This window comes from Mus musculus, chromosome 7 (assembly GCF_000001635.26).
Source record: "Mus musculus strain C57BL/6J chromosome 7, GRCm38.p6 C57BL/6J".
Classification (NCBI taxonomy): Eukaryota; Metazoa; Chordata; class Mammalia; order Rodentia; family Muridae; genus Mus; species Mus musculus.
In genome coordinates, this window is record NC_000073.6 from 57,883,745 (window position 1) to 57,908,490 (window position 24,746).

At 40.1% G+C, this 24,746-nt stretch overlaps 2 pseudogenes; one reads left to right on the plus strand and one right to left on the minus strand.

Moving 5' to 3' along the window:
• Positions 1 to 10,959: 10,959 nt before the first annotated feature.
• On the plus strand, positions 10,960 to 12,669 carry Gm34272 (annotated as a pseudogene).
• On the minus strand, positions 16,205 to 16,903 carry Gm18127 (predicted gene, 18127; annotated as a pseudogene).

The window sequence follows — 24,746 nt, forward strand, 5'->3', positions numbered from 1 at the left end:
AGGCACAGAAACAAAAAGGCTTTTTGCTGGCTATAGAGAACAAAGAGCTTCTTTCTGGCTGTATTTTTAGAGATCAGGGAAAACAAGCTTGGGGAACGTCCAGGGGCTTTACCTTTCAGGGAGAAATGCTCTAAGTCAGGGTCTCACATATGCAAGAGAATGATGGGTCCTCTTTTCATAACTATTCCTTTAATATGTGTCTTTTTTGTGGGATTGAGGTCATTGACACTGAGAAATATCAACTATCAATGAGTGTGAATGTTATTGTCTTGTTATTGTTGTTGTTGGTGGTGGTATTGGTGGTGTGTGTGTGCACACATGTGTATGCGTGTGTGTTTTTCTAGTTTTGGTTTTGATGATGAGAGGTTATTTTTTCCCTGTGTTTCATGGGTGTAGTTTAATTTCTTGGTTTGATTATTTTTCTGGCATTTTATGTTGGGCTAAATTTCTAGATATATATTGTTTAGACTTGACTTTATCATAAAATATCTACTTTCTCTACTCCTTTTGACTGAAATGCTTTGCTGGATATAACAATATGGGCTGATATCTATAGACTCTTAGAGTCTACAACACATCAAATTAAATGGATAGAAATGCAAATCAATTCCTCTAAAATCAGGAACAAGACAAAGCTGTTGACTCTCTCGATTATCTACTCAATATAACACTTGAAGTGCTAGCTAGAGCAATAAGACAACTGAGGGAGTTCAAGGGAATACAAATCAGAAAGGAAGAAGTCAAGGTATCTTTCTTTTCAGATTATATTATATTAAACATACATGACCTCAAAAATTCTAGCAGGAAACTCCTACAGTTGATAAACACTTTCAGTTAAGTGGCTGGATAGAATATTAACTAAAAATAAAATAAGTTAAAAATCAGTAGCTTTTTAACCTTTTTAATGTACAAAGAATAAATTGGATCAGAAAGTAACCAGGGAAATAGCACCATTTTGCTGTGTCTATATTATGCTTGTCAGCTTGTTTTTGTGTGTGTGGGTGGGGGTGGGGGAAGGGAGTGCTCCTAATACTGGGAGTGGATGTTTATCTTACTCTTTTGCCTCTTTTTGAGACTGTTTTCCTCCTGTTGGGTTTCCTTGTCTGGCCTAGATATGAGAGTTTTTGTTCTGTCCTCTTGTATCTTGTATTATTCTGTTTGGCTGTCGTTGTCTCTTGGAGGCCTGTTCTTTTCTGAGTATGAAGTCTAGGGATGTGGAGGAGAAGAGATGTGGTTGTGGGAATTGGTAAGAGAGGAGGGAGTAGAACTGTGGCCAGGATAAACTGTTTAAGAAAAGACTCTACCATCAATTTAAAAACAGAAACAAAAACAAACAAAAAACTCCAAAACAAACAAACAAAACCCCCAGGCCTGAACAAAGAAACTAGCTCCATATGTGGAAATCCTAACACACACACACACACACACACACACACACACACACACACACACACACGAAAAGGAAAAACCAAGATAACATGACACTTCCACAAAATGTAAACACCATACTAATGGCTCCAATGAAAATGACATAAAAGAAATTTCAGACACAAAGTACAAAAGAACAAGTATAATTTGTTAAAATAACTCAAAGCCAAAGAGATAAATGACATAACTCTAACTAAGACGTTAAAATTGTGTTTGAATTGCTGAAGAAAACCCAAATAGAAATGATGCTGGAAATGATATTATTGTAGTTAAAACATTAGAATACACAGTAAAGAGAGGATGTTGAAAGCTGCAAGAGGGAAAGTTCAAGTCATTTATAAATCACAGGTCCATCCGAGCAGCAACTTAATGACAGAAAATTTAAAGCAATAAACACCTGGAAAGGCATATTCTAAATTCTCAATTATTGCAATTCTCAACCCAGACAATTATATCCAACAAAACAATACTTTAAATTGTGTGAGGAGTAAAAATCCTTTTTCTATTATGTAACTACTAAGCCAGATTTATTAAGAATGGGAGAAAAATTCAGTCTGAAGAGAAGAATATGCATACTCAAGAGGTCAATAGGCAATAAATAACCCAAAGATAGATAATCAGAGAGGTTTGATCAAACACTTTTTCTTTTCTTTGTATTGAGTTTCAGTATTTTTCTTCAAAATGATTGCTTCATGTTTTATGTCCTAAGAATATTTTTTATTGGTTATTTTATTTACTTACACTGCAAATGCTATCCCCCTTCCCAGTTTCCCCTCTGCAACCCCCCCATCCCATCCCCTTCCCCCTGCTTCTATGAGGGGGCTCCCCCACCCAATTACTCACTCCTGCCTCACTGCCCTAGCATTCCCATATGCTGGGGAATCAACCCTTCACAGGACCAAGGGCCTCCCCTTCCATTGATGCCAGATAAGGCAATCCTCTACTACATATCAAGTTTGAACCATGGGTCTCTCCGTGTATATTCTTTGGTTGGTGGTTTAGTCTCTGGGAGCTCTGGGGTGATCTGGCTGGTTAATAATGCTGTTCTTCCTATGGAACTGCAAACCCCTTCAACTTCTTCACTCCTTCCTCTAACTCCTCCATTGGGGTTCCTGTGCTCAGTCTGATGGTTGACTGAGAACATCCACATCTGTATTGGTCAGGAGAGTATTATCAATACCTTACACACTTTTATTCATTAGTCTTTATTATTCATTAGTCACTACCTCCTCATGGAAGGTAAACCCACACAGACATAAGAAGTTCAGATATTCTTTGACTTATGAAGGTGTTATGTCCTGATATACTCATTGCAAGCCAAAAATTCATCTAATGCAAATAATTAATTGAGCATCATGGCCCAGTGCAAAGCCATGCAGCAAATACAGCTGACTGATTAAGCAGCACTTAATCACACACAGCTTAGCACATAGTTCTGTAGTGTCATTTGTTTCTTCTTGAGATATCTGAGCCAGGACAACAGGAGAAGTAACTTACAGATGGTTTCCCCAGGATAAATGAAAAAAAGAAAGAAAGAAAAGAAAGGAAAGGGAGGGTGGTTTCTACCAAATCTGTACAGGTTCCTTAGTATCTTTATCTAAAACAATCATATGGAAGAAAAGAAAGTTGAAGACCCTCCCAAACCGCATTCCTGGCCTGAGAAAAAGAAGGAAGATATTTCTCAAGAACTAAAACTTTAGTTAATTCTAGTAAAATGTATTCAAGACAAGATATTTTATCAGCAAGCATGAGATCCTTTAAATAACCCCTGTTATAGGTCTGTGAAGTCTCAAAGAGCATGTGTACTATAATATGGCATGTTAAGAAAATGTAGCCAGATATATCTGTAATCTTCCCAGAGTGAAGCAAGAGGGTGGAAAATATGAGATTTGTCTTGGCTTCTGTGATATCATCTCAAGAAAGGAAATAAAGAGGAAAAAAAAGGAGGGAAAGAATGAAAAATAAGAAGAAAAAAGACTGGATGACAGGTTCTAGAGTATTTGTTTGTACAAATCTATATGTATGTCCGTATTCACATCTATGTCATCAATATCTATATCTCTCAATCTAAATAATCATCTAGGCTTGAGGGTGCAACTCAGGGGAAAGTCAGTTGCCTAGCATGTGTGAAGCCCTGAATTCAAGTCTCAGTACTGCAGGAACCGTTCTCCAATGCTGCAGCCTGTCTTTTCTCATAAGGTCATGAACAAAGTCTGATGTATTAACTGAAAAAAACAAGACCTTAATTAAGACACTCCATTTCTCTAACTTAAAAAAAATCTTTCCACCATCAAGTTCTATATTTTACCTCACCTTAGCAGCTGGTTCTTGTTCAGCATCTGTCAAGCCATGTCCTGACTGATTGAAAGAGACATATCTAATTAATTTTACACTTTCACATAAACATAGGAGGCTAGGCAACACAAGACTCATGGCGATGAGGTGAAAACATATATAAAACTCCAAACAGTGAATATGTTCATACTTTGGATCAGACATAGTTTCCCTATTTAAAATGGAACCTAATTTTTGGTTCCCGGTTCCCTCAGAGACTAGTCTGCACAGGTGAGAGTGTGGACTAAAGAAGCTATACAGCTTCAAGGGGCAGACACCGTTTCGGGGTCCAGACATCTGGGCACCTTCCCTGCCAAAGAAGTGGTGTCCGCCCCGCCTGAGAGGGATTTGCCGGAGCACCTGGGGGAGTCATCTTAGTTCCTGGATCCCTCAGAGACTAGCCTGTGCAGATGAGAGTGTGGACTACAGAAGCTACAGAGCTTCTGGGACAGGCAGAAGCAATACAGCTTCTGGGGCAGACCCCGTTTCGGGCTCCAGATATCCGGGCACCTTCCCTGCCAGAGCAGAGGTGTCAGCCTGACCGGGGGCCGCGGGGGGGGGGGGGGCTGTGCCGGAGCACCCAGGGGAGCCATCTCTGGTCCGGGATCTCTCATAGACAAGTCTGTGTAGGTGAGAGTGTGGACTACAGAAGCTACACAGCTTCTGAGACAGGTGGAAGTGACACAGATTCTGGGACAATCCCTCTTTCAGCCTTCATCTTCTGACAGAGGCAGGTCCAAAGGCCAGATATCTATGCACCTTCCCTGTAAGAGGAGAGCTTGCCTGCAGAGAGTACTCTGACCACTGAAACTCAGGAGAGAACTAGTCTCCCAGGTCTGCTGATAGAGGCTAAGAGAATCACAGGAGGAAGGAGCTCCAACCAGCGACAACTATAACAACTAACTCCAGAGAATACCAGATGGAGAAAGGCAAATGCAAGAATCTTACTAACAGAAACCAAGACCACTCAACATCATCAGAATCCAGCACTCCCATGTTAGCCAGTCCTGGATACCCCAATACACCTGAAAAGCTAGACCCATATTTAAAAGCATATCTTATGATAATGGTAAAGGACATCAAGAAGGATTTTATAACTCACTTAAAGAAATACAGGAGAACACTGCTAAAGAGTTACAAGTCCTTAAAGAAAAACAGGAAAATACAACCAAACAGGTAGAAGTCCTTAAAGAAAAACAGGAAAATACAACCAAACAGGTGACAGAATTGAATAAAACCATACAAGACCTAAAAAGGGAAGTAGACACAATAAAGAAAACCCAAAGTGAGACAACGTTGGAGATAGAAAACCTAGAAAAGAAATCCAGAACCATAGATGTGAGCATCAGCAACAGAATACAAGAGATGGAAGAGAGAATCTCAGGTGCAGAAGATTCCATAGAGAACATCGACACAACAGTCAAAGAAAATGCAAAATGCAAAAAGATCCTAACTCAAAACATCCAGGAAATCCAGAACACAATGAGAAGACCAAACCTACAGATAATAGGAGTAGATGAGAATGAAGCTTTTTAACTTAAAGGGCCAGCAAATATCTTCAACAAAATTATAGAAGAAAACTTCCCAAACCTAAAGAAAGAAATGCCCATGAACATTCAAGAAGCCTACAGAACTCCAAAAAGACTGGACCAAAAAAGAAATCACCCTCGACACATAATAATCAGAACAGCAAATGCACTAATTAAAAATAGAATATTAAAAGCAGTAAGGGAAAATGGTCAAGTAACATATAAAGGTAGGCCTATTAGAATTACTCCAGACTTTTCACCAGAGACTATGAAAGCCAGAGGAGCCTGGACAGATGTTATATAGACCCTAAGAGAATACAAATGCCAGCCCAGGCTACTATACTGAGCCAAACTTTTAATTACCATAGATGGAGAAACCAAAGTATTCCATGATTAAAACAAATTCACACAATATCTTTCCATTAATCCAGCCCTTCAAAGGCTAATAAGAGAAAAGAAAAGAAAAAAAAACAATAAAAGGACAGAAACTATGGCCTAGAAAAAGCAAGAAAGTAATCCTCCAACAAACCTAAAAGAAGACAGCCACAAGACCAGAATGCCAACTCTAACAACAAAAATAATAGGAAGCAACAATTACTTTTCCTTAATATCTCTTAATGTCAACGGACGCAATTCCCAGTAAAAAGACATAGACTAACAGACTGGCTACACAAACAGGACCCAACATTTTGCTGCTTACATGAAACCCAGCTCAGGGAAAAAGACAGACACTACCTCAGAGTGAAAGGCTGGAAAACAATTTTCCAAGCAAATGGTCTGAAGAAACAGGCTGGAGCAGCCATTATAATATCGAATAAAATCGACTTCCAACCCAAAGTTATCAAAAAAGACAAAGAGGGGCACTTCATACTCAACAAAGGTAAAATCTTCCAAAAGGAACTCTCAGTTCTGAATATCTATGCTCCAAATGCAAGGGCAGCCACATTCATTAAAGAAACTTTACTAAAGCTCAAAGCACACATTGACCTCACACAATAATAATGGGAGAGTTCAACACCCCACTTTCATCAATGGATAGATCGTGGAAACAGAAACTAAACAGGGACACAGTGAAACTACGAGAAGTTATGAAACAAATGGATTTAACAGATACCTACAGAATATTTTATCTTAAAACAAAAGTATATACATTCTTAGCACATGATGGTACCTTCTCCAAAATTGACCATATAATTGGTCACAAAACAGGCCTCAACAGATACAAAAATATTGAAATTGTCCCATGCATCGTATCAGATCTCCATGGACTAAGGCTGATCTTCAATAACAACATGAATAATAGAACGTCAACATTCACATGGAAACTGAACAACACTCTTCTCAATGATACTTTGGTCAAGGAAGTAATAAGGAAAGAAATTAAAGACTTTTTAGAGTATAATGAAAATGAAGCCACAACATACCCAAACTTAAGAGACACAATGAAAGCATTTCTAAGAGGAAAACTCATAGCTCTGAGTGCCTCCAAAAAGAAACTGGAGAGAGCACACACTAGCAGCTTGACAACACACCTAAAATCTCTAGAACAAAAGGAAGCAAATTCACCCAAGAATAGATTACAGTATATAATCAAACTCAGGGGTGATATCAACCAAGTGGAAACAAGAAGAACTATTCAAAGAATCAACCAAACAAGGAGCTGATTCTTTGAGAAAATCAACAAGATAGATAAACCCTTAGCCAGACTCACTAGAGGGCACAGGGACAGCATCCTAATTAACAAAATCAGAAATGAAAAGGGAGACATAACAACAGATTCTGAAGTAATCCAAAACACCATCAGATCCTTCTACAAAAGGCTATACTCAACAAAACTGGAAAACCTGTATGAAATGGACAAATATCTAGACAGATACCAGGTACTCAAGTTAAATCAGGATAAGGTTAATGATCTCAACAGAGCTATAACCCCTAAGGAAATAAAAGCAGTCATTAATAGTCTCCCAACCAAAAAAAAAAAAAAAAAACCCAGGATCAGATGGGTTTAGTACAGAGTTCTATCAGACCTTCAAAGAAGATCTAATTCCAGTTTTTCACAAACTATTCCACAAAATAGAAGCAGAAGGTACTCTACCTAACTCATTCTATGAAGCCACAATAACTCTGATACATAAACCACAGAAAGACCCAACAAAGATAGAGAACTTCAGACCACTTTCCCGTATGAATATCGATGCAAAATTACTCAATAAAATTCTCGCTAACCGAATCCAAGAACACATCAAAACCATCATCCATCCTGACCAAGTAGGTTTCATCCCAGGGATGCAGGGATGGTTGAATATATGGAAATTTGTCAACGTAATCCATTATATAAACAAACTCAAAGACAAAAAACACAGTATCATCTCGTTAGATGCCAAGAAACCATTTGACAAAATCCAACACCCATTCATGATAAAAGTCTTGAAAAGATCAGGAATTCAAGGCCCATACCTAAATATGATAAAAGCAATCTACAACAAACCAGTAGCCAACAATCAAAGTAAATGTTGAGAAGCTGGAAGCAATCTCACTAAAATTAGAAACTAGACAAGGCTGCCACTTTCTCCTTACCTATTCAACATAGTACTTGAAGCCCTAGCCAGAGCAATTCGACAACAAAAGTAGATCAAGGGGAAACAAATTGGAAAGGAAAAAGTCAAAATATCACTTTTTCCAGATGATATGATAGTATATATAAATGACCCTAAAAATTCCATCAGAGAACTCCTTAACCTGATAAAAAGCTTCAGTGAAGTAGCTCGATATAAAATTAACTCAATCAAGTCAATGGCCTTTCTCTACACAAAGGATAAACAGGTTGAGAAAGAAATTCGGGAAACAATACCCTTCAGAATAGTCACAAATAATATAAAATACCTTGGTGTGACTCTAACTAAAGAAGTGAAAGATCTGTATGATAAGAACTTCAAGTCTCTGAAGAAAGAAATTAAAGAAGATCTCAGAAGATGGAAAGATCTCCCATGCTCATGGATTGGCAGGATCAATATAGTAAAAATGGCTGTCTTGCCAAAAGCAATCTACAGATTCAATGCAATCCCCATCAAAATTCCAACTCAATTCTCCAACGAATTAGAAAGGGCAATCTGCACATTCATCTGGAATAACAAAAAACCTAGGATAGCAAAAACTATTCTCAAGGATAAAAGAACCTCTGGTGGAATCACCATGCCTGACCTAAAGCTGTACTACAGATCAATTGTGATTAAAACTGCATGGTACTGGTATAGAGACAGACAAGTAGACCAATGGAATAGAATTGAAGACCTAGAAATGAACCCACACACCTATGTTCACTTGATCTTCGACAAGGGAGCTAAAACCATCCAGTGGAAGAAAGACAGCATTTTCAACAATTGGTGCTGGCACAACTGGTTGTTATCATGTAGAAGAATGCGAATCGATCCATACTTATCTCCTTGTACTAAGGTCAAATCTAAGTGGATCAAGGAACTTCACTTAAAACCAGAGACACTGAAACTTATAGAGGAGAAAGTGGAGAAAATCCTCGAAGATATTGGCACTGTGTAAAATTTCCTGAATAGAACAGCAATGGCTTATGCTATAAGATTGAGAATTGACAAATGGGACCTCATAAAATTGCAAAGTTTCTGTAAGGCAAAAGACACTGTCAATAAGACAAAAAGGCCACCAACAGATTGGGAAAGGATCTTTACCTATCCTAAATCAGATAGGGGACTAATATCCAATATATATAAAGAACTCAAGAAGGTGGACCCCAGAAAAATCAAATAACCCCATTCAAAATGGGGCTCCGAGCTAAACAAAGAATTCTCACCTGAGGAATACCAATTGGCTGAGCAGCACCTGAAAAAATGTTCAGCATCCTTAATCATCAGGGAAATGCTAATCAAAGCAACTCTGAGATTCCACCTCACACAGTCAGAATGGCTAAGGTCAAAAACTTAGGTGACAGCAGATGCTGGCAAGGATGTGGAGAAAGAACACTCCTCCATTGTTGGTGGGATTGCAAGCTTGTACAACCACTCTGGAAATCAGTCTGGCGGTTCCTCAGAAAATTGTATATAGTACTAACGGAGGATCCAGCAATACTTCTCCTGGGCATATATCCAGAAGATGTTCCAACTGGTAAGAAGGACACATGCTCCACTATATTCATAGCAGCCTTATTTATAATAGCCAGAAGCTGGAAAGAACCCAGATGTTCCTCAGCAGAGGAATGGATACAGAAAATGTGGTACATTTACACAATGGAGTAATACTCAGCTATTAAAAAGAATGAATTTATGAAATTCCTAGGCAAATGGATGGACCTGGAGGGCATCATCCTGAGTGAGGTAACTCAATCACAAAGGAACTCACACAATATATAGTCACTGATAAGTGGATATTAGCCGAGAAACTTAGAATACCCAAGATACAAGATGCAATCTGCAAAACACATGAAACTCAAAAAGAATGAAGACCAAAATGTGGACACTTTGCCCCTTCTTAGAATTGGGATCTAAAGACCCATGGAAGGAGTTACAGAGACAAATTTGGAGCTGAGACAAATGGATGGACCATCTAGAGACTGCCATACCTGGGGATCCATCCCACAATCAGCCTCCAAACGCTGACACCATTGCATACACTAGCAAGATTTTGCTGAAAGGACCCAGATATAGCTGTCTCTTGTGAGGCTATGCCAGGGCCTAGCAATCACAGAAGTGGAAGCTCACAGTCAGCTATTGGATGGATCACAGGGCCCCCAGTGGAGGAGCTAGAGAAAGTGCCCAAGGAGCTAAAGGGATCTGTAACCCTATAGGTGGAACAACAATATGAACTAACCAGTACTTCCCCAGATCTCTTGTTTCTAGCTGCATATGTATCAGAAGATGGCTTAGTCAGCCATCTTTGGAAAGAGAGGCCCATTGGTCTTGCAAACTTTATATGCCTCAGTACAGGGGAACACCAGGGCCAAGAAGTTGGAGTGGGGTTGGGGAGCTGAGTGGGGCGGGAGGATATGGGGGGACTTTTGGGATAGCATTGGAAATGTAAATGAAGAAAATACCTAATTAAAAAAAATCTGATGACCTTAAAAAAATAGAAATGTGTTCAATACAAATAATCAACCAAATAACTGTTTCTCCTGAAATATTTTTATAGTTTGAAAATGTGTTGCACTGGGTGCTTAGTTTGGAGACCATATGTTGAGAAAAGCAAACATTTAATACCCATTCTTGATTGTTACCTCTGGGATCCAGAGAATTAGTTATTGTCAAACTTTAGGTATATTTTTTAACTCAGACCTTGAATGGTGCCACAGAGTCAACTGTGGTGCTGCATAATTGTTAGTTTGAACTAATTTCCTGATAGCAAGACATCCACTCTGAAGAAGCTGACCTAATTTGGTCCAGTTCACAGGACCATGAATCTCTCTTCTAGGCTACCTGTGGCTGTAGCTTCAGCTTTTTGCCATTTCAGGAAGTCAGGGTTGAAGTCACAGGCTCTTTCTCATTTTTCTCTATGATGTCTTTCCATTTCTCATGATTTTTAGCAATGTTGTCCCCCTTCTTATTGTTTCCAGTGTTCTTTGTGTCTTCATCACTCCTGAATTTGTCCTTTGCCTGATGACTCAGAAGTAGTGTGACACACAGAGAAAGCTTTTTCATTCGTTTACATGGGAATCCCCGTCTTCATTGTACTGGAAATATTTTAGCTAAAAATATCTGTTTTTGCCGACATTGTCATCTTTACTAAGAGTCACATTAAAGTAACACTGCTCCGGAGACGGTCTTTAGGAGTTAGGGTAGATGAAGATATCAAGACTAAAATCAAGAACTATGAAGCTGCCCACTTTGACAGCCTCTTCCCAAACCAGAACCAGACTAGGAACTGCTGGCAGAACTACTTGGACTTCCACCACTGTGGTAAGGCAATGATCAAAAAGGAGGGGTGATGGCTCCATGAGGGAGTGGTATCAGCGTGTGTACAAGTCCCTCTGTCCAGTATCATGGGTCTGTTCAGTCATCTGGGATGACTGTAGAAGGCACATTTCCTGGGAAGATCTTGGGGGGGGGGGGCAGTGGGTATGGCAGGCGGGAGGGAGTGGGAGAAAGTGTGTGTCCCACCAGAGTTCCAGTGCTCTGGGCAGGTGGATGCAGAAGGACTGCCGCAGGCTTTCCACACGGCCCCTAGTGGGGCTCCTGGTGGGTGTCTGGCTGTGGGAAGCCATGGAATCCCAGCTCGGCAGGTGGTGGACAAGGGGCAGTCCTAGGTAACAGGTTCTCATCCTTGGGCATCCCAGACACTGCTGGGCACAACGGAAGAGCTAAGAACAGAATGGGAGCCCTGGGGGCAGGGGGGGGGGGCGGGGGCGCAGCTCGGTCAGCCCTGGGGCCAAAGTGGGGAGAGGTCATGGGGAGAAGGAGGCACTGGATAGTTCCCATATGGGCGAGAGTCCTTGGTCTGATCTGTGGCTGCAGCACAGGAAGGCCTTCCCTTGAGAGGTTAGACGCAGCTCATTAGGAAAAAACCTATCCCATCATTCAAGCACAGTGGGCCTCAATAAGTAGAGATAGTCTATGGTTTTACAGCTTTATCGTAGAATGGCAGGGAGAAAGAGAGAAGGTAGAAAGAGAAAGAGGCTGGCCATGACCACGTGGAGAGAAGGGGGAAGGGAAAGAGAGAGGAGGGCTAGAGAGAAAAGTAAGAAAAGTGAGAGCTTAAAGAGAGCGAGGAGGGGCCAAGCAGCCCCTTTTATAGTGGGCTGGGCTATCAGATAACTGTGGGGAGGAGCATACCTGGCTACTGTCAGGTAATTGTGAGGGTGGAGTCTAGCCAGAATGCCAGGAGCTTGGGATATTGTCTGTGTGAATGATAGTCACACACCTCTCCTGCAGGGGCTGTAGGGGCAGTAACTTTGACAGGAGCCAGGGGTCCAGTAGACATGATCAAACACCTTCTGTCCATGTAGATTGGGTCCCCTGGATTTCAAGACCTATGCTCGACTAAAGACCAGGCTTTCTGTGTGCAGCCCACTGCCCCACAAGATCTGACTTGACTCCTCCCACCTCTCCTCTCTCTTTAATCTTCTCTTTGGATAGAAAAGGGGGATCTCAGCATATGATGGTTCCTACCCCGGGACCCTGAATCATGATACAACTCCTAATAAAAACTCATTGGAAAAGTTAAAAAAGTATTTATGTTTTCAAAAATACATACAAGATAAAGAAACTTTAGGAGGTATAAGTATGTTTATTTCTATTATTGTAGTGATTATATCTTGAGCATATGTTTATATCTAAAATCATCAAATCACATGCATTGGTTACATGCAGCTTTATATCAAATACATCTTAAAATTATCTTTGCATTTTTATTTAGATGATGTCTTTGTTAGGAAGCTCTTATCCAGCCTCTCTCTTATTGGATTCACTGAGTGGGGGAGTATAAAATTTTAAATAACATGTTGAGTCAGTTTTTGTTACCCCTTACTTCTAATCTTACCTGATGTAGTCTTTCAAAGGTTTCAATTATTTCATTACATTAGGATAATTAATGTTGTACTAACTCAGTTACTGATTTGTTCCCAGTGTTTTAAATGAAAACTGTAATTATTTTAAAAGAATGGGATCTTAAATCCTCTTCTGTAGTATTAAGAAAAGTACTCAATTTATAGCTAATATCCACATATAAGTGAGTACATACCATGTTTGGCTTTCTGAGCCATAAAGTAGAATATCACCATGTTAAAACCCACAGACCCAAAGAAGCTACGTAACAAGGAGAGCCAAAAGGGGAATCTTGAATTTCACTGAGAAGGAAAAATAGAATAAACAGTGAATAGAGGGAGGGGACTGTGTGGGGGAAGGGAGGGACCAGGTTCAGAGAGGACAGAAGGAGAGAGTGTGTGGATAGACAACTGGAATGGGGAGGGGCATCTCCAGGACAAGCTAGAGACCTAGGAAAATAAAAACTCCCAGGAATCTATGAGGGTGACCCTAGTTAAGACTCTTAGCAGTGGGAGATATGGAGCCTGAAATGGCCATTTCCTATAACCAGGCAAGACTTCCAATGGAGGGCCTGGAACACCAACTCAGACACAAATCCTTTGATTCATAATTTGTTCTGCCTACAAGATGTGCAGGAGTAAACTTGGAGCAGAAATTCAGGGAATGGCTAGTCCAGCTTGAGACACATACCACAAGAGGGAGTCCACCCCTGACACTATTAATGATAGTTTGCTATACTTCCAGACAAGAGCCTAGCATAACTATCAATGGTTATGAATGGATCTTCATGTGAGACTCCTAACAGTCAGAGCAGGGGCTGTCTCTGCTACCTGCCTTTGGATCCTTTTCCTCAAATTGGGCTGCCTAGTCTAGCTTCACTAAGAGAAGATGTTCCTAGTATTATTGCAATTTGATATGCCAAGGCTGGTTGGTATCCAAGAAAGACCTCCCTGCTTCTAAGAGGAAAAGAGAAAGTGGTGGATTGGGGGTGGAGGGACAGGTGTGAGAGGAAGGGAAGCTTCAATCAGGATGTAAAGTAACCAAGACACTTGACAAAATAATTTGCTGTTCGAGAAAAGGTATAAAGCCAATTTGAATAAGCATGATTCTTTTTGAAGAATGAGATGCTGTAGAGTGAGGTGACTCAAGATCTGAATTGGTACACTAGTAGTGCAAATATCATGGGAACAACTCTAAATTTTTAAAAATTGGATTTACAGTATACTCCAGGATATTGAACACTGACACTACTAGGATGGCCCAGAACCCAAGGTTGGATAGTTCATGAGTCTAGGGGGTAACCGAATACAATTGTTCTGGTAAAAGAATACAGCAATAAAATACTCCTAAGGATATATTTATATACCCATAGATCAGAGCTTTGTTCAACCTTAATCGGAGAAGTTTCTTAAATCACTAGGTTGTAATTAATATAGAGACCCACAACTGGAAAATGTGTAGACTGAGAAATGTTGGAATATGTGGTCCTAAATAGAACGTCTTTATCAGACCCCTTCCATCAAGGCTCAGGGATCCATAGACAAGGAGGAAGATAGAAAGATTGTAAGAGCTAGAGGTTGTGAATGACTCCACTCAAACAGCATCTTCTTGACACGAGGTGGGAGCCTATATGAACTCACAGAGACTGTGACAGGACACACAAGATATACACACTTCAAGACAGACAAAATCAGAGTATAGAAAAGTAAAAGTAAACACAAATACTCAACCATAACCAAGAAGCAATATGCAGGTGATTCTTGCTGGGAAAGGAAAAATTAATTTCCTTATTGGAGTTTTTCACTGGGCATATCAACTACACTACAGGGAAGGCCCCATGCTTAGAAGTTAAAACAAAATGGACTCTGTGACTTTTGTTCATTTTTGTGTATGTATACATTTTTGTTTTGTTTTGATATTTTAAATGAATCTTTTTATTGATTCTTTGTGAATTTCACATCATGTACAAAATCCTACTCATCTCTCTGTCTCTTCATGTCTGCCCTCCATCCTGGAAACCTCCCTACCAAATGAAAACAAAAACCAAAAATAGAAATTTAACAACAAACAAAACATCGTTTTGCCATGGAAGCTGTAGTGTGTCACATAGTATAGCGTTTTGCCTAAACAGCTTTATTTGCAAATGTTCGTTGCATGTGTCATTGGTCTGGCTTCAGGTCTCTAGCTTTTGCATCTTTATCTGGACTCCTCTTGAATATCCTGTTGTTGTTCTGTGTCATGAAAATCCTACAGCTTTGTAACAACCCCCTCACACAGTTCATGAGATCATAGATGGGGTGGGCCACCTCAGAGCCCTGGATCTGGGCCTGGGTTGAAGCTGAGTTGGTCAGTCCACCTACTCTTCTGTGCTTGTATCACCAAGGCCACCTCTCACTTTGCCCAGGGAAGAGGCAGGGCTAGCTCTCCTATTCTTATCCTTAGGTCAGGGTCTCCTGCACCCATGCCGCTGGGGCCACCACTACTCTGCTGCTCAGGTGAGGTGGGAGACAGGCTCTCCAGAATGTTGCAGCTGGTAAGGGATGGGGCCATCTCTCCCATGCTCCTACCCCTGGGGCTAGTTCACCTGCCTGCCAAATATAATGAGGGGCTGTGCCAACTTAGAACAGTGCTCAAACATCAACATAGTCTCTGGTGGCAGCTCAGCTCAGACACATCCCCATGGCCTACGGTGGTAACACAGGGTCTTGGACATCAACCCAAATCCTAGTTGTACCAAGACCATGGACATGACCATCAGCTGCTGCTCAGGACTCAGATGGTAGCATAGGCCACTCAGGTCAGCTTAGCTCTCAGCATCAGTATGGCCCCTGGACATTCACAAGGTATCAGGATGCATCCCAGACCACTGAAATTTGGATGGCCTTTGGTGGCAACACAGGTTACAGACACAGAACGTAGATGCAGTAGCAGCAAGGTCCCAGACATGGCCCTTGGTAGCAGCCTGTGCCACACCTTTCTATCACTCCAGGTGGGTGTACAGGCTCCTTATATCTGCCTGTTTCTCATCACTGTCCTCTCTTCAGTTCTACCGCTCTTCTCAATGCACTAACCTCTAGTTGCACTAACCTCACTTTCCCTCCCATCTTTCCACTGTGTACTCGCTCCTTTCCATTTCTCCATCACACATTTACTCATCATAGGGGCACCTGCTGGGGTGGACTGGAAGATGGGCACTTGGGTGTCTCTTTCTTCATGCTGGCAGCCTGAGGGCTGAGGGAACCCAGGACACACATTTGGGTGTCTCGCCTAAGTTATTTCTTAAAAAGTATTTCTCCACTGTATTAAAGCTTCACTCTGCAGTGTTTGCAATCCCGGAGCAGTGCGCTTGGTGCTATTCACTGTAACTTCTTGTAAGCCTGTGACATAGAACAACAGAGAATGTCTAATAAAATCACAGACAAATACCTCTGTAATTCTGGAACTGTATTTACAGCATGTGTGCGCACATCTAATCCTGAAAGAATGACCTTTTCAATTGCTCTCCAATTTCCTCAGAAGTCAGGGGTGAGGCATTCTATGAAGATTCTTGGATTCCTTTCCTTCAAGCATGACACAGTCTTGGCAATGCATTCAGTTCTCCTGTCGGGCACATCATATCGATCGTCAGATGTCAGACCAACGTAATCCAGATCCCACTCTGCAGTTGCACTGGACATATTGTAGGGCACACTGGCATCCAATGGAGGAGGATTTCTTTCGGTCTTAACAGAACAAAATGTTCAAACTTTTGTATATGTGTCTCCCATCAACATGATCATAGCTGTGTCTGTGGCATATCCTCCACCTCTCCAACACTCTCCAATGTTGAGGCACTGGACTTCTTGACACACTGGTTGGAGATTCAAATTCTGCAATATATTTTTCAGTTTACTGTAATTTATGCTCATGTGTATCACTATCTTTAGTCTTAACCTTTCTCCTTTCTAAGCTTTAAATTTCCTTTATATTCATCCCAGGAACTCTTGTCCAATAGATTGCCAAATACAAAATCTTGAAGGTCTGATCCATTATGTAAATATCGGCCACCCCCTTTTAATTTGGCAAAGAATTTAATGCTCTAACCTGGCTATATAAATATCTTCCAAATATGTAACATGTCACATATTCATGTCTTCTATTCTTAAGACATGTACTAAATGTATGTTGTCAACAAGCTTAACCTGCATTCATTAAGATATGCCACACTGTAAATATGTTATTCCTGATTAGACACAGACCTCTAAAAATGATATATAGAATAACATCATTTAATTTCTTACATCCCTGATTTTTGACTTGGGTTAAGTGACAGTTTTCCTGCTACCCACCTGGAACTCCAGGCTACATCTACAGGCCTGCAGGTCTTAGGAGGGTCAAGGAGTCTAGAGTCCCTGATTTGGTAATTTTTGTCTTATTTGTTTTATGGTTTTTTGGCCTTTGTTAGTTGTTTTATTTTTTATCAAGAGAGTGAGAGAGAACATGAAGGTGAGTAGGTATGGAGAATCTGGATTGAGGAAGGAGAAAAATATGACGAGAATATATTGTGTGTAAAATTTAAAAAAATAAAGCCTTTAAATTTGAATATCAGGTTTTTATTATAGTAACGAGGCTTGGATATGATGAGTCTGAAACATATCGTTGATGCTTTGCCAAGCTCAGAAAACAAAATTTTGCATGCATATTAAGTGGCAGATGATGATCTCCACAGACATAAAGTCATCATAAAAATGAGGGTAGTAGAAAAATATTTACATGCTTAAAATAAACATCTTCTGACCAGAACACTACTGGTATGGGCTTCATAACCAACCACTCATTTCCAAAACCCAGAAAAAGGCATCAATGATGAGCTTAACAAATTAGTGATGGTGCTTAATAAGGAAGTGATGTTGTAACTAGCCTGGAAGAAACAAAGGTATTCTAAAGAGGCAATTGTGTCTTTCAACCTGCCTTTCAGACTATTAAAACAAAGGTCTTCAAAGAAAGGAGAGTTCCTTCTAGGATCCTCATATTGGGGGAAGGAAAGGATGCTAGGCAGAAGGAGAGTGGTCTCTTGGAAAAAAAAATGGTCACACAGTCCTACCTAGTCAGGCCATAGTAGGGGATAAATTGAAACCCAGTTAATGATAGGTCAGTGGTGGGTTAGACCATACCTTGACTGAAACTGCTTGGATGTGCATATTTTTGGCACTTTATTTAAACATTCATCTCATTTCAGGAAAGAAAGACAGACTCAAAGGTTTATTGCATCTCTTTGTCCCTCTTTCCAATGTGGCCACATTGAATAAATTCCCCCTGACTGCTATGTACTATTAATTTGTCTGTCCTAATTGGATTAAGGACTTGAATTGGTGTACAGGTTATTATTCCTGACTTAAATAACAATGTTATTGTGGACTTCATGTCTGCCTTGAGTTGGCATCCAAGAAGGGCAGTGTCATTGACAATGTTGAAAATGACAGTCTGGCTCAACACAGGCTGGATTCTGATGTGTAAAAAGAAGAATTGGTGGCTGGCAACCAAAGGTCCAAAATTAGCATTCCTCAGAATCTTGTTGGAGTAGGTTTCTGTTTGTCAGGAAGAGCCACTACCTCCCTTATTTGCCCCTACCGCTGATTACCCCTGGCCATGGAGCATCTAGCTGCCTATTAGCACATACTTACAATACACGGCAAAGTCCTCCTGCTATCTTTCAGGCTGTTCTGGTTTAAAGCCTCTCTTCCTCTACAATCTGTCTTTTTAAAATTGGCAAAGCTTCACCTGCAGCTCTCTATCCTCTCTGCCCCACAAGAGACAGCCATGGATGGCAGTTTTGAATTTCTGCAAATAAACCTTTCTTTCTGTCCATGAAGCAGCCCAGTTTAATGGCTTCTTTTCACCCTCACTAACACTGGGAAAGATGCACACTTTTCTTTTGTTTGGTTTTTTAATTAGGTATTTATTTCATTTACATTTCCAATGCTATCTCAAAAGTCCCCCAACCACCCACTCCCACTTTTTGGCCCTGGCGTTCCCCTGTACTGGGGCATATAAAGTTTGCACAACCAATGGGCCTCTCTTTCCACTAATGGCCGACTAGGCCATCTTCTGATACATATGCAGCTAGAGACACGAGCTCCGGGGGGTACTGGTTAGTTCATATTGTTTTTCCACCTATAGGGTTGCAGATCCCTTTAGCTCCTTGGTTACTCTCTCTAGCTCCTCCATTGGGGGCCCTGTGTTCCATCCAATAGCTGACTGTGAGCATCCACTTCTGTGTTTGCTAGGCCCCGGCATAGTCTCACATGAGACAGCTATATCTGGGTCCTTTCAGCAAAATTTTGCTAGTGTATGCAATGGTGTCAGTGTTTGGAAGCTGATTATGGGATGAATCCCCAGATATGGCAGTTTCTAGATGGTCCATCCTTTCATCTTAGCTCCAAACTTTGTCTCTGTAACTCCTTCCATGGGTGTTTTGTTCCCAATTCTAAGAATGGGCAAAGTGTCCACACATTGGTCTTCGTAAAATTGGTCTTCGTTCTTCTTGAATTTCATGTGTTTTGCAAATTATATCTTATATCTTGAGTATTCTAAGTTTCTGGGCTAATATCCACTTATCAGTGAGTACATATTGTGTGAGTTCTTTTGTGATTGGGTTACCTCACTCAGGATGATGCCCTCCAGGTCCATCCATTTGCCTAGGAATTTCATAAATTCATTCTTTTTAACAGCTGAGTAGTACTCCATTGTGTAAATGTGTCACATTTTCTATATCCATTCCTCTGTTGAGGGGCATCTGGGTTCTTTTTAGCTTCTGGCTATTATAAATAAGGCTGCTATGAATATAGTGGAGCATGTGTCCGTCTTACCAGTTGGAACATCCTCTGGATATATGCCCGGGAGAGGTATTACGGGATCCTCCAGTAGTACTATGTCCAATTTTCTGAGGAACCGCCAGACTGATTTCCAGAGTGGTTGTACAAGCTTGCAATCCCACCAACAATGGAGGAGTGTACCTCTTTCTCCACATCCTCGCCAGCATCTGCTGTCACCTGAATTTTTGATCTTAGCCATTCTGACTGGTGTGAGGTGGAATCTTAGGGTTGTTTTGATTTCATTTCCCTGATGATTAAGGATGTTGAACATTTTTTCAGGTGCTTCTCAGGCATTCGGTATTCCTCAGGTGAGAATTCTTTGTTTAGCTCTGAGCCCCATTTTTTAATGGGGTTATTTGATTTTCTGGAGTCCACCTTCATGAGTTCTTTATATATATTGGATATTAGTCCCCTATCTGATTTAGGATAGGTAAAGATCCTTTCCCATTCTGTTGGTGGCCTTTTTGTCTTATTGACAGTGTCTTTTGCCTTACGGAAGCTTTGCAATTTTATGAGGTCCCATTTATTGATTCTCGATCTTACAGCACAAGCCATTGCTGTTCTATTCAGGAATTTTCCCCTGTGCCCATATCTTTGAGGCTTTTTCCTACTTTCTCCTCTATAAGTTTCAGTGTCTCTGGTTTTATGTGGAGTTCCTTAATCCACTTAGATTTGACCTTAGTACAAGGAGATAGGAATGGATCAATTCTCATTCTTCTACATGATAACCGCTAGTTGTGTCAGCACCATTTGTTGAAAATGCTGTCTTTTTTCCACTGGATGGTTTTAGCTCCCTTGTCAAATATCAAGTGACCATAGGTGTGTGGGCTCATTTCTGGGTCTTCAATTCTATTCCATTGGTCTACTTGTCTGTCACTATACCACTACCATGCAGTTTTTATCACAATTGCTCTGTAGTATGCCTTTAGGCTAGGCATGGTGATTCCACCGGAGGTTTTTTTTATCCTTGAGCAGAGTTTTTACTATCCTAGATTTTTTTGTTATTCCAGATGAATTTACAAATTGTCCTTTCTAATTTGTTGAAGAATTGAGTTGGAATTTTGATGGGGATTGCATTGAATCTGTTGATTGCTTTTGGCAAGATAGCCATTTATACTATATTGATCCTGCCAATTCATGAGCATGGGAGATCTTTCCATCTTCTGAGACCTCCTTTAATTTCTTTCTTCAGAGACTTGAAGTTCTTATCATACAGATCTTTCAATTCCTTAGTTAGAGTCACGCCAAGGCAAGTCTTATAAAGGACAACATTTAATTGGGGCTGGATTACAGGTTCACAGGTTTAGTCCATTATCATCAAGGTGCGAGCATAGCAGCATCTGGCCAGTCCTGCTACAGGAGGAGCTGAGAGTTCTACATCTTCATCTGAAGGCTGCTATTGGAAGACTGAATTTCAGGCAGCTAGAATTAAGGCGTTAAAAGTCCACACCCACAATGACCCAAGTGCTCCAACAGGGCCACACCTACTCCAACAGGGTCAAACCTTCTAATAGTGCCACTCCCTGGGCAGAACATACACAAGCCATAACAATACCACTGATCATTTGTCTAGTTGTAGAAGGTACATGCACAGAAGTGAGTTGTCACATAGATCATGGGCTCTGGATTTCAGAGGTAGTCCAGGTGACTTCATCCACTGTTACAAAGACCCTCTCTCTTGCAACAGCAAAGGAAGCAGAGATATTGGGACAATCTCTACTGTTTTTTGTCACATTTTTCCTGTGAAAGTTTCTCCAAAAATAAAATATATTGAAAAATTAGACTAAAAAACCAAAATCTTGAGAAAGTGGTAAATGCATTCCAGATGACACGGTAGCTGATAGAGTGTCCATGGCCATTTTGTGGACACTTTCCATAATTACTGGATTGCCTCTGTTTCTTGCTCAGATTGAGCTAGCCCATCAAAATTTGAAGAATAGAATGTCAGCATGGTTGAAGAGGGGTCCAAGAAAAATTATGTAGAATTGTATATAATAATAAAAACAATAAATAATTAACAATAAAATAGAAATTCCAAAGATGTAAAAACAGAAAGGGCAGCTGGGTAAATTAATGCAAATATGTCCCTCTAAAGAATGTTCAGCCTCATGCACCCTGAGGACTCTGTGAGAGCCTTTTGCCCCTTTCTGATGGCTCCAGAAGAGAAGCACTCTTGCAGAGATGACCTTTGGCCTTGTGAGTCTTCCACTGGCACTGTAGTGTCTCTTCACTATATAACCCTTGGACTCAGTAGGAATTTTTAGGATCTCAAGGTTAGTTCATGAGATGTTATGATTTAATGTCTAGCAAGATGATGGAGCTACATAATGCAGGATGCATACTTATTTGGTACATATTTCAAATCCTCATGTATCTACCCTAGAATGAGCCAATCATAGTATTTTGCACTGTGTCATTTAGAATCCCTGGTAGATTATAAGTTTTCTATAAGAAATCCCACCTTGGTGCAGTTGAGAACAGCATGTCAGCACCAAAAAGAGATGTATGGAATGACATAGAGAATCCTGGTCTAAATGCTTTAGTTTTGGCAATTTGACATAAGGTAGAGTCATCAAAGAATAGTACATATTAATTAAGAAATTTTCCTCATAAGAGTTAGAGAGAAAGAAAAGTTGGACAGCTTGAGCATTATGAAGAAAGATCGAACTGGATTCTTAAGAGTTTAAAGAAGTAGACTGTTGTGAGTGGTAAGTGGCCAGATGCCCCCCACGCCCCAATTCTGGGTCCACTGAAGTAGGCTTCCTATTACAAGGAAAAAAACTGCATCTACAAACATATCTGCAATGATTAACTGAATGTTAAGTTGACAGAATATATACTGAGTAAGGAGAAACCTCCAAATACACTGGCATTGTTTAAGACTAGGTTAGCATCTGGACATACATGTGAAGATTCACTATGAGCCTGTTGACGTATGACTAACCACCATAATGAACAGTGTCACTATTACCTGAGCTTGGGTCTTGAACTGCATCAAAAAGCAAGGACTTTACTGAGTAAGAAATTCACTCCACTCTCCTTCCAGATTGCAGACAGTGTGATCAGCTATCACAACAATGTCCCTGTCATAAAGAAGTGCACTCTGGATTTGTGAGTCAAAATAAATCATTATTCTTTCTCACTGAAATTGTTTTGTCAGGATATTTTATCATAGTAAAGACAGATATTTGATGCATAAAATTGGCAGATTGTGGCAAACTTGACCAAGTGGCTTTTAGGTCTCTGTGAGAGGAATGTGGAAGGCTATGTAACTTTTGGCTTGAAAAGCTCTCAAATACTGCAAGAAGAGATAAATGGACCATTCTTGTGGAAGGTTGAAATATAAGAATGCTAGAGAAACATATAGTGGACACCTAGCTTTTGAGGTTTTCAAAAGACACTTCAGAGCCAGTTTAGAGACCATACATTTTATATTCTGGAAAAAAATTGGCTGCATTCTACCCATGTCCTGAGAAACTGAGTAAATCTGAATGAAGAAGCAGTAAACTAATTTGGTTCACAGAGGAATATGACATGGTTATTGAAGCATGCTCTCATTTAGCATGAAACAGAAGGAACGGAAGTTTAAAGAATAAAGGTTGGCCAAAAAGAATGTGTAACCAAAGTTAAAAGTGTATAAAGAAAGTGAAGATGAGAGTTTATTTGTAATTATGAACCAAAAACCTTACTAACTTCAAAAAAATTTTAAAATCCCAAAATATTCCATCATAGGTCAGATAAAAAGCTTCAAGGTTTGTTATTTGCCCTGTTGGGTTGGTCTGATAATTCTTTGATATACCTCTATTCCTCTAGTTTGGAGTAGAAATGTTTACTCTGTGCCATTTTGTGTTGGAAGTGTAGAGTTGAATTTCATTTCATAGGAATTCACAGTTAGGAGATTGCGTTGCATCTAAGATGAGATTTGGACTTGGAATTTTAAATAGTGTTTGAGTAGTTAAAGACTGTGAAGCCTTTTGAACTCTGAGTGGAAATATTGTGAGCCTATTATAATAGAACAATATATCCACTCAAACTAAAATTCCTCATAGTCTTTAACAATTTCAAACACTGTTTAAAGTTCCAACTCCAAATCTAATTTGAAACTCAAACTGTGAGATAAATAAAAAAAGAATGGAATACTTTAGATTAAAAGTGATGTGTTTGGATATCAAGTTGACAAAAGGTGGACTTTTGATACTTAATATTAATTGTCAACTTGACAGAATCTGGAATCACTTATGAGACAAGCCTCCATGCATGCCTGTGAGGGATTATTTAGATTATATTATCTCTGGGCACATGTTTGAGAGAGTATTTCGATTAATATAATTAAGGTAAAGGATCCAATGTACAGGACATCCCCCAGGATTGTGTCCTGGACTACAAAACAAGGGGAAGCTAGCAGATCCTAAGCTTTCATCATTTTCTTCTTTCTGGGTGGGGACACAGACAAGCAGCTGCCTCAGTGATTTCCCTGCCATGATGTCCTATGTCCAAAAACCACAAGCCAAAAGAAACCTATTCTCCACTGCATTGCTTTTATAAGGCTCACAACACTGAGAAAAGCAACTCATAAAGGATCTACCTTTTAATTTATCCAGACATCACAAAAAATGAAGAATTCTTTATCAAATTACCCTAATCCAAAACTGCCTGTGTAACATATATCATGCCCTTCAGAATTAGTATAAGCTTTCATTGAAGGTCTGTGCAGTATTCCTGGAAGTTCTTAATTCTCTCCTTTACCTAATAATACATTTTAGGCTATTCTCATACATTGTTTTCATTTCACTGGGTCTCTGCTTGGTCAAACTTTTGTTGAGCTTCTGGACATTTTCTTAAGTGTCTTGGTAAATTACCTTTTAAAATTTAGTTTGAGTAAAAGTTCCATCATATCAGTTTAGTGTCTACCCTATAAGATCAGGCGCCTTATCTTCTCATAACCCAGGTAATAAATGATCACCACACCTTATACTTAGTCTAGCCTACTCATAATACCCCTGGTCCTCTGTAGTAATTTACCATGCATTACTATACACATGTAGTAATTTACATGTCTCCCACAACTTACTCATTTCAAATATCCCATATGTCCATGC